Genomic DNA, 19898 nt, shown 5'->3' on the forward strand with positions numbered 1-19898 from the left:
GAAAGTAGAAATCACAAGCATACATGTTTAAGCATAAGGGTGTATCATGTAATTATACTATCATAAGAAACATGGTAACATAGTTAGCTTGGGTTCTAAGCTTCCTAATCTCTTGGGTTCTTATCATGGCCGAACCCCCTTAGATCTCAATTTAGGTAAAAACAACCTCCAAGCATGTGGAACCTAAATTATCATTACATAAATTTCATAGGAAGCATTATAAGTATGATTTACTTGGTTTCTAAGTTCTCCAAGTCCCTAAACTTCATGTGGCCGAACCCTATCAGGTGTGAAACAAGGTCCCAAATGTCATGAAAGCATGGAAACCTTAAACCACATTTATAGCATTTTTTCCAAGTAACATAGTAAGCATATTGAGCTAGTTCCTAAGTCCTTCAAGCCCTTAACATATGTCATGGTCAAACTTTTAACAAGTGTTCATTAGGGCTAAAAACAAATATACAATCATGTGAACTTGAACTAACATCATGTATAAATTCATAACAAGACATTATACAATATGTATGGCTGAAACTTACCCTAGCCTCAATTAGGTCATTAAACAACATATAGCATGAGAACTTTGTCTTTCTACTTACCATATTCCATGTAGAGTGACATAAGCATATTTAATTTTTTATTCTAGGGTTTCTAGGGCATCTATCCCTTCATGGCCGAAACATACAATGGTCCATTTAGGTCATGGAAAAATTATACAAGCATGTGACACAATCAACACATTATCATATTTCCATAGGAAGCATTTTTAACACATTTGGTTTCATTTCTAAGGCCTCTAGGTCTTTTAAACCCTACTTGGCCGAAACTCAACAGCATATAAACTTTCTTCAAATAGCTTAAAAGCATAAGAAATCATACAAGTTTCATAGCATGTATAAAGACAAGCATAATAAACATACATGTGAATTGTGTCTTAGGCTTCCTAGGTTTCTTTCCCTTTTCCTTTTATTTTTCCTCATGGCCGAAACCTACCAATCTCTAAACTAGGTTTTAAGTGGCCTAAATCATGGAAAACCTAAGTAAGTTTCATGGCAAAAATTACTAAGAACATCATATACAAAGTTGGTTCATAAACAAGCTAGGACCCTTGTGATCTTACATGTCATATATCATGTAACTAATTTTCTATACTCCAATTAAACATGAGAGCATTAAATAACTTTCATATCATAATATCACAGAGGTCTTGAGCATATTAGAATTTTGTTTAAGCTTTTCTAAACTATCCATCTTATCATGGCCGAAAATCTAAAATAAGAGTTCATGAATTTCTAGCAATGTTCAACATGCAATTCTTTAAGAGAACTCTATATTCTATCATACAAACATGGTTACTTAAATTTAAAGGTCTTCCTAACCCTAAGCCCTTTTCTTGGCCGAAACATATAAGTGGATTTCTTTTGGTTCCAAGTAACTTTTAAGCAAGAAAACCAATAAAAGATCCTTAGTAATTCATGGAGGGAATCTTGTACTAGTTTGGTTACACAATATTTTCCCTAACCTCCTTAAAATATCTTTTTGGCCTAAATTCTAGGGTTAGGTACTCCTCTGATCAAGCATCATTTAGGTATAAAAACATGAAGAAAATCCTTCCTACATAGCATAGAAAAATATCATGAAATAAGGACTTGTTTAAACCTTCCTAGATTTGAAAACCCTTTCTTTAGCTGAATTTTTCTTAAATTCTTTCCTAGGTTGTCTAATCCTTATAAAATCCAAAAATCACATAAAAAGCCTTGTACCACAGGTGAGGGGAAGCTTACATCCTTTTCGCTTGTGGATCTAAGGTATGGTGATGGAAGAAGTAGCCTCTTCTTCTAGTTCCTTTCCCTTGATTCCCTTGCTTAGTCCTCCTTGTATCTTAGGCTTTCTAGGAGAAAATCTTGGCTTTGGGACCGAAGGTGGAGGAGAGGGTGTTGGTGTTCTCGGTGAGGGAGAGGGAGGATGAGAAAATGAGAGAAAAATAAACTTCTCTTTTCTTGCTCCCTTTTATGTTAAGGGGGAAGAGGTAGCAAAATTGATTTTTTGCTTTCCTTCTCCCTTAACCCATTTTCTATTTTTCTTTCATTTATTTTATTTTCTAATTTATTCTCACCATTCATGATGAAATATGGGGGAATGAATCCCCTTAATTCCTCTTTAAATTTTCGGCAAAAGCAAAGAGGAAGAGGGAGAGAAAGGGAGGAAGGCAAGTTGCATTTCTCTTGCTCCTTTCTTGTTTTCTTTTGGCTAGCTTTTACTCTTACCTTTATCATGAGTTTCCCTCCTTTGCTATCAACATCTTCTCTCTATCCCAATTGGTTTCTACTAATTAATTCTATGAAATATAATATAAGAGGTTCAAGGTTCAATCCTTGACTTCCTCTTCTTTTTATTTCATTTTATTTTTCTTTTTGTTTCAACTCACTTCTTATTATTTTTCTAAGGCAAAATCCCATATTCATATGTTTATCTTAAAAGCTTAGTGGGTGTTACACATCTAGACTAAGTTTCCAAGCTACAACTCCCAACTAATTCTACTTTGACATGTTTGTCGGACCTTCAGCTATCGGTTGACTCCACTTGGACTTAATTCACCTACCACTCAGCTAAGACTTTGTCTGCCAAGCCTTCAGCTCCTAGCTGACTTCCTTAGACTTGGTTCACCTAGCTCCTAGCTAGGACTTTCTTGCTTGGTTCCAACTCATGCCTAACACCCAATAAGGTCTTTAGTTGCCTAGGTCCACTAGTACTTAGTCGCTGCCTAGCTCCCAACAAGGACTTTAACACTTGTCAAGTAACTAACACTTGCACACTTGACACAACTTGTTAGATAATCATTAAACTAACTCTAACCTTATGATGTGCATAGTTTGTATATACCTTTATCTTTATTTTAACGCATATCTACTTATATTTCTTAATTGTTGGTTGCTACACCTGGATTCCGTTCTGTTCCCCTGTACAAAAATTTGTACAAGCATAGAACTTAACCTAGCTATCCATGTGCTCTACTGAAGTTAAACTTGGATTGCAAACGATGCTTAACATTATTAACCCAAGTTGCTCTTCAGAAGTTAAACTTGGATTGGAAACGATACTTAACATTTTTACTCCAAATTTAACCGATATGATCTACCTAAGTTAAACCATATTACAGAAGACGATTAAACATTTATTTCAAAGGTTGACTTCTAGGTTAAACATGGCGAGGCACTAGGCTTTCTTGGGTATGGGATCATCCACCACTTCCTAGACAAAACCTTTCAAAGAAATTCAATGTTTAAACTTCTTACAGTAACCCTCAGTTTAACTAAAGCAACCTCAATAGAATCACAAGATCGAAACATGAAATTGAAACACAAAATCGATAACATAAAACTGATAGCCTAAAATCGATAGCCTCTTGTGTTGGTATTTCAGGATTCAATCAAAGAATATGAACTAATTATGATGCGAAAACTTATAATTAGTTATGCCTTTCTTTGAAGATTTAATAACCTCTCGATCTTCTATTGTATTCCTCTCCTCCTCTTGGATGTCGTGTGGGTGACGATCTACCAAGATGAAATCCACCCAAACCTTCTTCTTCCTTCCAAGCTTTCGGCCACCAAGGGATGTCACAACTAGAAAGCTTCCTTTCTCTTCTTATTCACCTCCAAGAATCCGGCCACCAAAAGAGCTCCAAGCTTGATGCCGCCGACCACAAGGAAGAAGAAGAGAAGAAGATGATGAAGGGGTCGGCCACCAAGGAAGGGAAGAGGAATAGAAGATGTGTTAAACCATAAGGCACTACCTCCTCTTCTTTTATAATCCTTGGTGAATGCAAAAAAGGAAAGTTTTAAAACAAAATTAAAACTTCCTTTAATTCCTTTATCATGGCCAGCCAAAACCCTCTTCATCAAACAAGGAAAGATTTTAAATAAATATTAAAATCTCTCTTTTAAAATCTCCTTTGTGAATAGCTATAAAAGGAATATTTTATAAAATTAAAATATCTCTTTTAAATCCTTTTGTGGATGTCTATAAAAGAAAAGATTTCAATAATTAAAATCTCTCTTTTAAAATCCTTTTATGGATCTCTATAAAAGGAAAGATTTAACAAGATAAAAACTCCTTTGATTTCCTTTTGTGACCAATCTAAAAAAGGAAAATTTTATAATTAAAATCATCCTTTTAAATCCTTTTCATAGATCTCTATAAAAGGAAAGATTTTGCAAAAAAATAAAACTTCCTTTTCTATGTGTGGCCGGCCCCTTGCTTGGGCACCAAGCAAAGCTTGACCGGCCCTAGCTTGGGCTCCAAGCTTAGCTTGGTTGACCCCTTGCTTAGACACCAAGCAAGGCTTGGCCGACCCTAGCTTTGGCTTAATAAGCTAGGCTTTGGGTGGATATAAAACTTATATAAGAGGCTAGAATAGGGACCTAGATGAGGAATTGACTTTGGTCTTCTGATGAGCTTGAGCTTCCCGTATTCGCCCGGAACACCCGACTCAAGTTCATCAATAATAACTCATACCACTAAAGAGTTATTATTGAACTATCGCACCATTCCTAAAGTATATTATGGGCTCCTTCTTATCATGAATGTGTTAAACTCCCTATCTTTAAGATATCTAATGTCCATTAATTAAATGAATTACTGACATTCACTTAATTAATATCTAGTTCCAAGAGTAGTACCACTCAACTTTATTGTCATGCCGGACTAAGTCCACCTACAGGACTTACATGACAACCCTTATGAGTTCCTAAAGGGGACATCATCAACCTAGATAACTAGGACACAGTTTCCTTTTATAATCAACAACACACCATATAAATAATATTATTTTCCAACTTATCGGGTCTATTGATTTAATGAACTAAATCTCATCCTTTGATAAATTAAAGAAATAAATACTAAATATATGTGTTTGTTATTATATCCAGATTAAGAGTACGTATTTCCATAATAATAGAGGTCATGTTCTTTCATGTAATTAGTATAAAAGTACAACCTCAAATGGTCCTGCTCAATACACTCAAAGTGTACTAGTGTAATTTTATAGTCAAGATAAGCTAATATTAAATCACACTACGACCGCTCCAATGGTTTGTCCTTATCCATTTTGGTCATGAGCTACTATTTATAATTTATAAGGAATTGATAACATGATCTTCTGTGTGACACCACACACCATGTTATTTATAATATAAATTAAATGATCAACTACATGTAACATAAATGAAGATATTTGACCAATGTGATTTTATTTCAAAATAAATGTTTATACAAAAAGCTAGGCTTTTAGTATACACATAACCTGAGGTAGACTTATTATTATCCCTATCTAATTGGAAGTCAAAATCCGTGTATCCTACAGGGAGCAAGTCATCTGTCTGGTAAACCAGCATGTAATCTCTAGTCTTGCTCAGGTACTTTAATATATACTTTACGCCAGTCCAATGCCCCTATCCAGGATTACTTTGATATCTGCTAACCATGCCTACGACAAAATAGATATCTGGTCTCATACATAGCATTGCATATATTAGGCTTCCTACAGCCGAAACATAAGGAACTACCTTCATCTCCTCTATTTCTTTTGGTGTCTTAGGAGACATCTCTTTAGATAAAGGTACTCCATGCCGAAAAGGTAAGAAACCTTTCTTGGAGTTTTGCATACTAAAATGAGCAAGTATAGTATCAATGTGTGAAGCTTGGGATAAGCATAACATCTTTTTCTTGCGATCCCTTATTACTTTGATCTCAAGAATATATCCACATTCTCTCAAGTCCTTCATGTCAAACTGTTTGGACAACCATACCCTTATGTTTGATAATACTTTGACATTGTTGCCAATGAGCAAAATATCATCTATGTATAGTACAAGAAATACCACCATATTTCCGTCACTCTTCTTGTATACAAAGACTCATCCGAACACTAAATAAATCCATAGGACTGAATCACTTCATTAAACTGGATGTTCCAAGATTTTGAAGCTTGCTTTAGTCCATAAATAGACTGATTGAGCTTACATACGAGATGCTCTTTGCCCTTTGCAATGAATCCCTCTGGTTGCTTCATACGGATGTTTTCTTCAAGACTTCTATTAAGGAAAGCTGTCTTGACATCCATTTGCCAAATTTCATAATCCATATGAGCAGCAATAGATAAAAGAATCTGGATAGACTTAAGCATGGCTACCGGTGAAATGGTTTCCTCATAATCGATTCCCTCTTTCTGAGTATATCTTTTCGCAACAAGCCTTGCTTTAAAAGTTTCCACCTTCCCATCTGCCCCTCTTTTCCTTTTGTATACCCACTTACATCCAATGACTTTTACACCACTTTGTGGTTCTACTAGCTCCCAGACTTTATTAGAATGCATAGATTCTATTTCAGAGTTCATTGCACTTTGCCAAGATGCTGCATCTTTATCTTGGAGTGCTTCCTCATATGTTGAGGGATCAAGTTCATATTCACCAAGGATCAAGTCTGAAGATTCTCCTAAAAATATGAATCTATCAGGTTGCCTAACAACCTTCCCACTACGATGAGGCACTACCTATAATTGTACATCATTTGTGACTCGTGTTGCAGTTTCTTGTGGTATCTCATCTTGTATTATTGGTACTAGATTAGACGTGCCCTCTCTTACTTCTTCAAAACAATTTTACTCATAGCCTTGTGGTTCATTACATAGTTCTCTTCTAAAAATCGGGCATTGGTGCTAACAATGACCTTATGATCTTTAGGACTATAAAACAAACCACCTTTCGTTCCTTTAGGATATCCCACAAACAAGCGAAATTCTGTACGTGATTCTAACTTATTAGCGTCTCCCTTCAGCACATGTGCTAGACTTCCCCAAATTCAAACATGTCTTAGACTAGGCTTACGACCATTCAATTCTATGGGAGTAGAGGATACTGATTTAGAAGGTACTAAGTTCAGAATGTACGCTGTCGTTTCCAGAGCATATCCCTAAAACAAATTTGGCAATTCAGAATAACTCATCATCGATCTAACCATTTCCATAAGAGTCATATTCCTTCGTTTTACCACACCATTCTGTTGGGGTGTACCAGGTGCAGACAATTGGGATTGAATCCTATCCTCTGATAAGTAATTCCTGAACTCTCCCGAGAGGTACTCACCACCACGATCAGACTGTAGTATCTTGATACTTTTACCATGACGCTTCTGCACATCAGCCTTGTATTCTTTGAACTTATCAAAGTATTCAGACTTGTGGCGCATCAAGTAAATATTCCCATATCTTAAATAGTCATCTATAAAAGAGATAAAATATTTGAAACCACCTCTTGTCTGTATAGTCATAGGTCCACACAAATTAGAATGAACCAATTCTAACGCATCTTTGGCTCTATACCCCTTTGCCTTAAAAGGTCTCTTGGTCATTTTCCCTTCCAAGCAAGACTCGCAGGTTGAAAAGTTTTCCACTACTAATGGACCTAGAAGTCCATCAGCTATTAGCCTTTAAATCCTACTTAAGTTAATATGACCAAGCCTTAGATACTAAAGATATGTTTGGTTCATTTCCAAATGCTGTTTTCTTTTATTAGAATTAGAAGATGTGTTATTAATTTCCGTTTGTTGTATCGTGGGAGTTATTAGATTTAGAGTATACAAATTGCCAATCATCGTACCAAAACAAATAACTATCCTATTTTTCTTGATAACCACTTTGTGTCCCCGGGGTCATGGTGTCGCGGTAGGACATCCAGGTTGTCTCCAAGGCACCCGCAGTTCAAACCCCAGCTACGGCGTATTTGAAGGAATTTTTCCTCCAAATGGGGGGCATAATCAAAGGATGCTGGGCTTTTGGGCTGGCCATCGCATGTGCTTCCCGATTTACCCTGGTGCCCGGTGGGAAACATCCGTGGGACCGGGCCGGTCACCCCAGAGATAGTCAATAAGGCTAACTGGGATTATCATTTTTTTTATAACCACTTTATCATCAAAAGAAATAGAATATCCATTCATAAACAGTTTAGAAACTGAAATTAAATTCTTTCTAAAACTTGGTACATAAAGATAATTTCTCAAAATCAAAGTTTTATTCCTATCAAAAGATAAGTAAACATCTCCCACTGCAACAGCCGCCACTTTTGTAGCATTGCCCATGTAGACGGTTATCTCTCCTTCATATAGTCGTCGGGTTTCCTTGTAACGCCCCGCCTTCTACTGACTAAGATGTAAGGTCGGGGGTTACGTTTGCTAAACTATTTTGTGTCTATCACTAAAGTATAATGTGCGGAAAGCTGAACTAATTAAAATCTCTGGTAATTGCTATAAAATCTAGAATTTATGATCAAAATACCATTTCATTGTTGTATATATGCTAAAGGATGGAATCTAAACTTTTCATGTAATTATCATACAATAGAACACATACTACCATTTTAAGCAATTTAATACACGTTTCTATGAAATTTAGCATGCTTTGGCAATCTCTAAGCATACGAGTGGAACTATGGCTTTGTATCAACTTCATACTAAAACTAAGCATTGATACAAACTAAACATGTCGCTAGCAGCACCCCAACATCCCATATAACAATGTAAGTGCATGATAAGCATTCCTCAACTAATTCGTATACAATTCAATGTATCAACTGAAAAGCATCATAACATTACAAGGCATGTCATTATTGTCATTGTTCATAGTTTATTAACTAACATCAAAATAATTAATAGTCTAGGCATAGCATGGTGCATACATTCACAATTTATGACATTTAAACATTCTAAAGGTGCGGAATAATAAGAATATAAGAAATTCTAGTTCTTTAAACTTGCTAGTCCCCAAGAGTCTTTTTTCCAAGTTCCTTCTCACACACATCTTGACACATTACCCTCCAGCCTCCACTAATTCATCTTCCCTTTACCTTTATCTGTAGTATAAGGAAAAGGAAACTATAAACTTGGGAGCTCAATAAGAACTATCTACCTCACAAAACATGCATTCGGTGAAATCATGCTTTTAAAAGATGCTATTTGAAACACATGATGATAATTATGTTGAAAATGCTAAAAAAAAACATGGCATACTGATATATGAGTCATGGCAATCAAATACTGATCATAGAACTGTCTCGTAGGATCAATAAGAGAAAAAAAAACAATTGAACTGATACATATGCTGAGCTAAACTGATGCTAGACTAATGCTGAATCTGAACTGAGTTTTGAAAACTATTTTCATAATAGATAAAATAATAATCATATTGCTGATGGGCCCGACAACTATACTTGCTATGCACGCATCCCTAACTAGACCCGAGGTAGCTAGTCCCGAATCTAATAGGGTTTACTAGGTTATCTAAACCTAGGGATGACTATGGGAGGCTAACCCAAGGACAACTAAGAGTCCAGTACAGTGCCACTGATAAAAATAAAGTACTGATTCATAAGTTGATTTATCTTATCTTGCTCTTACTAGGTTATCTAAACCTAGAGCCAGGTTATCTGAATCTAGGGCGACTATGGGAGCCCACCCATTGGACCGTACTCCCATATAAACTGAAGTCAGACTAAGCATATTATTTTAAATGCTTTTATGACATTAAACTAAGCTATTAAAATGCCTACTGTAGCATTTAACTGTACTAGTCATTTTATCGAGCACTTGGTATGCTCTAACTCTACTCTCTATTAAGGGACCACCTCTAGGCACCCGACAGTGTCTAAAACCCTGAAAATGGAGGGGAAAACATGTCTGACCCTTCTAGAGGTGCTCAAATAAACCCTAAACCTGCGAGGAGGGTAAAATACACCCTACGTGCCGAAAAAAAATCTGCATATGGCTGAACTAAAACATAAAAATGTATGATTACCTACTTATATTGTAGGTGAGGGGTTAAGGTGTATTTGACCCTCCTCGCAGGTTTAGGGTTTATTTGAGCACCTCTAGAAGGGCCAGACATGTTTTCCCCTCCAGTTTTGGGGTTTTAGACGATGTCGGGTGCCTAGAGGTGGTCCCTTAATAGAGAGGAGAGTTACAGCACACCAAGTGCTTGATAAAATGACTAGTACAGTTAAATGGTACAGTAGGCATTTTAATAGCTCAGTTAAATATAATAAAAGCATTTAAAATATCATGCTTAGTCTGGCTTCGGTTTATATGGGACTACGGTCCAATGGGTGGGCTCCCATAGTCTCCCTAGGTTTAGATAACCTGGCTCTAGCTTTAGATAACCTAGTAAGAGCAAGATAAGATAAATCAACTTATGAATCAATACTTTATTTTTATCAGTGGCACTGTACTAGACTCTTAGTTGTCCATGGGTTGGACTCCCATAGTCGTCCCTAGGTTTAGATAACCTAGTAAACCCTATTAGATTTGGGAGTAGCTACCTCGGGTCTAGTTAGGGATGTGCGTATAGCAAGTACAGTTGCCGGGCCAATCAGCAGCATGATTATTATTTTATCTATTATGAAAATAGTTTTCAAAACTTCACAAATTAGTTATGTAAATACAGTTCAGATTCAGCATTAGTCTAGCATCAGTTTAGCTTAGCTTATGTATCAGTTCAGTTGTTTTTTTTCTCTTATTGATCCTACAAGAAAGTTCTATGATCAATATTTTTTTGCCATGACTCATATATCAGTATGCCATGTTTTTTTTAGCATTTTCAGCATAATTATCAGCATGTGTTTCAAATAGCATCTTTTAAAAGCATGATTTCACCGAATGCATGTTTTGTGAGGTAGATGGTTCTTACTGAGCTCCCAAGCTTATAGTTTCTTTTTCCTTATACTACAGATAAAGGTAAAGGGAAGATGCATTAGTGGAGGCTGAAGGGCAATGTGTCAAGATGTGTGTGAGAAGGAACTTGGAATAAAGACTCTTGGGGACTAGCAAGTTTAAAGAACTAGAATTTCTTATATTCTTATTATTCTGCACCTTTAGAATGTTTAAATGTCATGAATTGTGAAAGTATGCACCATACTATGCCTAGACTATTAATTATTTTGATGTTAGTTAATAAACTATGAACAATGACAATAATGGCATGCCTAGTAATGTTATGATGCTTTTCAGTTGATACATTGAATTGTATACGAATTAGTTGAGGAATGCTTATCATGCACTTACATTGTTATATGGGATGTTGGGGTGCTGCTAGCGGCATGTTTAATTTGTATCAATGCTTAGTTTTAGTATGAAGTTGATACAAAGCCATAGTTCCTCTCGTATGCTTAAAGATTGCCAAAGCATGCTAAATTTCATAGAAACATGTATTAAATAGCTTAGAATGGTAGTATGTGTTCTATTGTATGACAATTACATGAAAATTTAGATTCCATCCTTTAGCATATGTACAACAATGAAATGGTATTTTGATCATAAATTCTAGATTTTATAGCAATTAGTAGATATTTTAATTAGTTCTGCTTTTCGCACATTATACTTTAGTAATAGACTCAGAATAGTTTAGCAAACGTAACCCCCGACCTTACAGCTTAATCAGTAGAAGGCGGGGCGTTACAGAGTGGTATCAGAGCAGGGTTCCATTCTTCCTCCACACACACATCAGTATTGAACCTACAGCTTCCAAATAAGAATACCTCTCACCTTATTTATGTTTCTTGCTTCCATGTTTATAAATAACTAAAGCATGTTTATATATGATAGCATCTAACATGATAGTAGTAGTTATGTAAACATGATTGTAGTAGTTATGTATGTCCTCTACTTCTCTAGGAAATGGTACGACGACGCCCAGCTAGAAGGGAACCAGCTACTGAGCCCCAGCATGAGGCGGACAACTCAGTACCTCCCCCAGACCTTACAGAGGTAGTGGCTCAGTTACAGAAGCAACTAGCTGAACAACATCAGGAGATAGCCATCCTAAGGGCTAATCAACAGAACACTCCCACTGCCACCCCGGGACCTAACACAGAAATCCCAGTAGTTACAGAGGTTCCACCAGTCCAACCTACAACACCAGTAGCCCCAGCAGCAGGGGCAAGGAGAGAAGTCTATCTGATCTAGTGGCAAAAAATCATACCAGAGAACTTCTCAGGCACCAGTGAACCATGGGATGCCCAAGCCTAGTTCATAACACTAGAGAGTACGATGGAGCTTCTGGACTGGCCAGAACATGAAAAGGTGAAATGCACCTCCTTCTGCTTGGCAGGAGATGCACGTATGTGGTGGGAGAGGATTAAAGCGAAGCGCCTAGTGAACCAGATGACATGGGCCGACTTTGAAGGAGAATTCTTTGAGGATTTCTTTCACATGCGGGTTACAAACCGCCACTACGATGAGTTCACTAAATTTTGTCAGGGCAACCTTTCAGTTGAGGAGGCCGTGAAGAAATTCAACAGGCTGGCTCGTCTGTGCCCCGAACTAGTCAGCACCGAAGGAGAGCGAGTTCGGCTGATGCTCAGAATGTTAAGGCCGGAAATAGCACTAAACGTTACCAGCGGCGTCCATAGGCCGTAAACCATTGAAGAACTGGTAAATAGTGCTCTGATCACCGAGCATTACCAGAACAGCATCAAGCAGCAGAAGCAAGCCTTTTCAGAGTCCAAAGGCCAAGGAGGCTCAGGTACTCAGAAATACCAGGGCCACAGCTCTAACTGGAAAGGGAATTCCAGTAATAAACGTAAACCAGGGAGTTATCCAAAAGGAGGACCAGCTAGTAAACAGCCTAGCTATCCCAAGTGTTCTACTTGAGGGAAATTCCACCCAGGAGTTTGTCACAAGGGCACTCGAGGATGCTTCGAATGTGGCCAGGAAGGGCATATGACTAAACAATGCCCAAACAAGACCAGCTTTCCCCCCACCACAGCTGAATCAGTACGAAGGCAAGCACAGTTACACCAGATGCAGGCTGCTTTAGATGGTCCACACATCAGCCAGGGCAGACTAGAAGCCCCCTCAGCCACGACGAACGCGAGAATCTACTCACTAACCAAAGAGGACATAGCGAATGCCTCGACAGTTGTTACAGGTCAGATCAGTATTTTACAGCAAAATGCAACTGTCTTATTCGATATTGGGACAACCCATTCTTATATATCCAGGGCATTTGCCGAAAAGTTAGCAATACCTCCGGATGTACTTAGTGGTCAGTTTTTGACAACACTACCTTTCGAAGAAATCATGGCATCCACGCACTGGCTCGAGCAATGCCAGTCATTATAGCGAACAGAGAACTCTTTGGTGATCTGATAGTGCTAGATATGGCTGACTATGATGTCATCTTGTGAATGGACTTCCTGATCAAGTACGGTGCCTCCATAGAGTGTTGTAAATAGAAAGTTGTATTCCAACCTGAAGTAGGAGTGCAGTTTGGGTACATCGGAGAACCAAAGAGAAAGACCAAGAAGTTTCTCTCAGCTCTGAAAGTACAGAAACTACTGGATTCAGGATGTATGAGGTTCTTAGCACATGTAGTCAGTACCAGTCAGGACAAGGACCAAAAGCTAGAAGAGGTCCGAGTTGTATGTGACTACCCAACAGTCTTCCCCGAGGAGTTATCGGGCCTAGCACCAGAAAGAGAAATTGAATTTGAGATAGAACTTGTCCCCGGTACAAATCCCATCTCCAAAGCACCCTACCGCATGGCTCCAGCAGAACTGAAGGAACTTCGAGAGCAACTACAGGAGTTGTTCGACAAGGGCTTCATACGCTCTAGTCACTCACCATGTGGAGCGCCTGTATTATTCGTGAAGAAGAAGGACGGGAGCATGCGCCTGTGTATAGACTACCGGGCACTAAACCAAGTCACGATTAAGAATAGGTATCCCCTTCCCAGAATAGATGACCTGTTTGATCAGCTAAAGGGAGCAGCAGTATTCTCTAAAATAGACCTCAGATCAAGATATCACCAGGTGAGAGTTAAAGAAGGTGATATACCCAAGACAGCTTTCAGGACCAGATACGGACATTATGAGTTCGTAGTCATGCCCTTTGGCGTGATAAATGCTCCAGCTACTTTTATGGATCTCATGAATAGAGTATTCAGAAAATAATTAGATAAGTTTGTTATCATGTTCATCGACGACATTTTTATATATTCCAGAACTCAGGAAGAACACGAAGAACACCTAAAAATAGTACTGCAGACCCTCCAGCAGAGTCAGCTGTATGCCAAGTTCACGAAATGTGAATTCTGGCTCTATCAGGTATCCTTCCTGGGTCACATCATCTCTAAGGATGGTGTCATGGTAGACCCCAGTAAGATAGAGGCTGTGAGTAACTGGAAAAGACCTAAGAACGCTAGTGAAATTAGAATCTTTTTGTGACTAGCAGGCTATTACAGAAAATTTGTAGAGGATTTCTCCAGGATAGCCTCTGTTGGGTTTTTCGGGCCGCGAAAACCGCTTTTTCGCGTCACGGAAACCTCGAAACTCCCTAGCAAACGGATCCGTGCGAAGAGTATAGAACAAAATTTTACATGTACGAGTTTACTAACTAGATCTACTCTTAGATCTATATGTTTAGAAAATTACCCTTGATGCGTGCCCTTTTCGAATCCCGCTCGTCCAAGGAAGTGCCGGATCTCAAGATTGTCAACGTAGACAATCCTCTAGAAGTTTCCACACGAACAAGATGTGTTCTCTAACACACAAGGATGAAGAAGAGAACACCACAAGTGTACTAGTACTTCTTGATGCTCTCGGATGGGATTGGAAGAAGAAGAAAGGAAAAGAAGAGAACACACTCCTCTAAAAAATCTCTATGTGACTTTCACTAACCTTTCTTCTTGGATTAGACTCACTCTCCTTTCTTCTCCCTTGCTGGAAACCCACGACCAAGAGAAGAGAAGCAGCAAAAAGAGAGCTTGAGGAAGAAGATGATGTGAATGTGAGTGAATGAAAAATTCATTCTCATTCAAAACCAAAAAGGTAACCCCCATTCTCATTAAATGTGGCCATTAAAGAGAATAGATTTGTAACCCCCATGAGGTGGCACACTTTGATGATGTGACACATCATCTGTAACGCCCACCCTTCTTACCCAAGGGCGGCGCTACGATCTTATACTACTTACGTACATGCTTTAGTTATACTATAATAGCGGAAAATTTTAAATCATTCCTTTTATTTAAATAAGCATGATATCACATATTCTGATTAGTTCGAATGTGCATATATTGATCATATAACTAAAAATATTAATTTGTCCGAATCGTTCTTGCCGAGCCACCACCACACACATCACTATCTGCTCCTCCTGCTGCTCCGTCGTTCCGAATATCCGCCCCCCATATCTGCGGTACAAGGAAAGTAAGCTATGAGCACTCATGGCTCAGTAAGTTCCTTTCCTACTCACTAAAACCGAATTCATATCATTGCATATCAATATCATGCGAGGTATCATAAGCATACGACATACAAGGGTATCATATTCATATTCATATAATATCACATGACATTATATCTAATCATCAGATAATTCAAGCACATATGTAGGCAATGCATCATGAATTTGAAAACTTGTACTTATAAGTACTTGAAATTAATATCATCATTAGAGGGGATCCCGGTTTGTACCACATACATAATGTGTGCGCTTCATAGGTAGGTCCAAGGTAGCAAGTCTTGAACCCTACCATGCATACATACTAGGCCCGAGTCTTACTCCATCGACCTAGGGCATTCAGAGGCCCATTACTGACGAGGCCCGAGTCTTACTCCATCGACCCCGGGGCGTTTACGGAGCCCACCCTTGGTACAAACCATACAAAAAAAATAACTTATCATGCATAACTATCATATCATGTCCCTAACAATCATTCATGCATTTCCTTTTTCATTTCTTTTCATTATGTATAGCATTTCCTATGCTATAACATATCATTACGTAACATAATTTCATTTCTTTTCATTATGTATAGCATTTCCTATGCTATAACATATCATGGCATATTACGTAACATAATTTCATTTCTTTTCATTATGTATAGCATTTCCTATGCTATAACATATCATGGCATATTACGTAATATAATTTCATTTCTTCTCATTATGTATAGCATTTCCTATGCTATAACATATCATGGCATATTACATAACATAATTTCATTTCTTCTCATTATGTATAGCATTTCCTATGCTATAACATATCATAGCATATTACATAACATAATTTCATTTCTTCTCATTATGTATAGCATTTCCTATGCTATAACATATCATGGCATATCACATAACATAATTTCATTTCTTCTCATTATGTATAACATTTCCTATGCTATAACATATCATGGCATATTACATAACATAATTTCATTTCTTCTCATTATGTATAGCATTTCCTAGGTTTCTTTCCCTTTTTCTTTTATTTTCCTTCATGGCCGAAACCTACCAGTCCTTAAGCTAGGTTTCTTAAGTGGCCTAAAGCATGGAAAGCCTAAGTAAATATCATGGCAAAAGTTACTAAGAACATCATACACAAAATTGGATCATAAACAAGCTAGGACTCTTGTGATCTTACATGTCTTATATCATGTAACTAATTTTCTACATTCCAATTAAACATGAGAGCATTAATCAACTTTCATATCATAATATCATAGAGGTCTTGAGCATATTAATATTTTTGTTTAGGCTAATCTAAGCTATCCCTTTTATCATGGCCGAAAAACCCTAAAAAGAGTTCATGAGTTTCTAGCAATGTGAACACCCTTTAAGAAACTTTATATCCTATCATAGGAGCATGTTTAGTCTTTCTAACCCTTAACCTTTCTGGTCCGAAGCATACAAGTGAGTTTTCTTTTGGTTCCAATTAATTTCCAAGCAAGAAAACCATAGAAAGGTCCTTAGCATTTCATAGAAGGAACCTTGCACTAGTTTGGTTAGACTATAATCTTCCTAGCCTCTTTAAAATATTTTTGGTTAAATCCTAGGGTTAGATACTCCTCTGATCATACATCATATCAGTATAAAATCATGGAAAAGAATCCTTCTACATAGCATAGAAAATCTTATCATGAAATGAGGTCTTGTTTAAATCATCTTAGATTTGAAAACCTTTTCTTTAGCCGAATTTTCTTAAATTCTTTCCTAGGTTTTCTAATCCTTATAAATCCGAAAATCACATAAAAGCCTTGTACCACAGGTGAGGGAAGCTTACCTTCTTTGCTTAAGTTTCCTAGAGTTGAGAACTTGCTTGTGGACCTTTCTTCCTTGCTTGCTTTGCTCGGCACCAATGGAGGAAGAAGTGGCTAGGTCTTTTGGTGGAGAGGAGGAGGAAGAAGAGGAGGCTTCTTCCTCTTGTGTTGCTCGGCAACAAAAAGGAAGAAAGAAAAGAGGGAGAGTCGCGGCACCTATAGGAGAAGGGGGGGAGAGTGAGTTGAGGATGAAGCCACCCTCCATGCCCATTTATACTAAAATGAGGAGGAAAACTTGACTTGATTCATCCTCCTTATTTATTTCTCCTCTTTAATGATAAGAATATTCTAGAGAAATGCTTCTTGAGTTCTCTCTTTTCTTTCCTTTAATTTCTCTCTTTCTTTCCTTTAATTAAAATTCCTATCTCTCCTCTTACAATATCCTCTCCTATCACACTTGGTTAACATATGCATGCATCCACAAGAGAACCAAGGATCAAAACTTGGTTATGTATATTTTTACTTCCTTTTACTTCCTTTTCCTTTTAAGTAAAAAGAATCCTTTCTTATTCTTAACTACTTAGTCCTTTCTCTCCTTATCAATAATTCTCCTATCCCCTTTGATATCCTATACATGTTCCTTACAAGAGGTCCAAGGTTCAATCCTATTTCTCTTCTAACATATTATTGATATTCTTTTGTACATAATAATTCATATATCACCATATTATGCATTATGCATAAATATTTCATACACATATATATTATCTCATATTCCTTCCTTTTGTTTACATTAATTCCATGTATTATAAATATAGATGATTTATATTCTCAACTTTATTTTCTTTCATAAAGTTTTAATCATCTAAATCCTTCCCATCTTAATATTCAACTTAAAATATTTACACCTTCTTTTCACTACCTTCAAACTCTCATTATCCTTACTTTCTTATCTAGGCTTTCTAGGGGTGTTACATCATCATTAGTCCTCCTAATGTCAAATCACTAATGATGTGGCAAATAGTCAAGTCAAACTTGACTCTTCCTCTTCCTCTCAAGTCAAGTCAAACTTTACTTAATTTCTCTCATGGTTGATCTAATCCAACCATTTAATTCAAGCTAATTTAATATAATGAATCTAATTCATTTAACTAAATTGATTAAATGAGTCATAATCTAAATTAGACTCATTGAACACATGAATTAACTTGAGTCCAACTCAATTAGCTCAATTAGGATTACTCTTAATCCAATTTGATTCATCATATGAATCTAATCCTCTTGGTTCATCATATGAACCTAATCTCCATCCAATTGTTCTTTGTGTGTGACCCTATAGGTTCTTGTAATGTTGGCAATGCCCCTAAATCCATTTAGGACCATAAGTAATGAGCGGTACCTAGCAATACATCATTACTACCTAAGTTACAAGAATGTTGAGATCCAACATCACCTTGTGACTACTAATTGTGACCCCTCACAATATATGACAAGTGTCCTTCTATCCTAGACATCTAGATTGATCAATGTGAGACATAGACCGTGTCATCCTCTGATCAATCTAAATATTGAACTCCAAGTAGACTCACTAAAATAAATGAGCTCAATATCTCATATTGACTCATTTGGGAATGGCCATGCACTTCGTGGTCTCACTCTATCAAGAATACTGATGTCTCTCCCGTCCTATAGGAGGGATAGATCCCATCTACATCACTCACATCCCTCTGCATAATTCGTTACATACCCAGTAATCACCTTTACAGTCCACCCAATTACGGGTGACGTTTGACGAAACCAAAGTACATAACTCCTTATGTAGAGATCCATGGTGACTTCAGGTCTAAGGACTATTAGTCATACTAATAGCCACATGAGAAAGTATATAACACCCATATAACGATCCATGATACTTTCTCATGGTGGGTCATTCAGTATACATTCTCTAATGCATACCCATATGTCAACTTGATATCTCTATATCCATGACTTGTGAGATCAAGTCATCGAGTTGACCTACATGCTAATCTTATTGTATTAACATTGTCCCTGAATGTTAATACTCGACTATGAATGATTAAGAGTAGTGTTCCCTATATCATCTACTCGACTATGAATGATTAAGAGTAGTGTTCCCTATATCATCTCACTATCGATTCAACCAATCGATTGATATAGGTAAAAACCTTCTATTCAAGGACGTTATTATACTTAGTTTATTTGGCTCCAATACAAGTAAGTATAATAACCAAAAACCAAATGCCTTTATTTATATAGAATATGATACAACAAGTCCATAATACAATCATTAAAGGATTGACTCTAGGGCTCTAGCTAACAATCTCCCACTAGCACTAGTGCCAATTAGTGTAGGCTCTTAGCCCCAATGACCTAGTGTGATCATCATGCTTCCTCTATGCCAAAGCCTTGGTCAAGGGATCTGCGATGTTAGCCACTGTGGGTACTCTGTAAATCTTCACATCTCCTCTCTCGATAATCTCTCGAATCAGATGGAAGAGCCGTAGTATGTGTTTGGTCCGCTGGTGTGAGCGAGGTTCCTTTGCCTGTGCTATAGCTCCATTGTTGTCACAATAGAGCTCAATAGGGTCAGCAATGCTAGGAACCACCCCAAGTTCAGTGACGAACTTGTGAATCCAAACTACCTCCTTTGCTGCCTCTGATGCAGCAATATACTCGGCCTCTGTCGTAGAATCGGTTACTGTGTCCTGCTTCGAACTCTTCCAGCTCACAGCACCACCATTTATGCAAAACACGAACCCTGACTACGATCGATAATCATCCTGGTCGGTCTGGAAGC

This window comes from Zingiber officinale, chromosome 6A (assembly GCF_018446385.1).
Source record: "Zingiber officinale cultivar Zhangliang chromosome 6A, Zo_v1.1, whole genome shotgun sequence".
Taxonomy (NCBI): domain Eukaryota; kingdom Viridiplantae; phylum Streptophyta; class Magnoliopsida; order Zingiberales; family Zingiberaceae; genus Zingiber; species Zingiber officinale.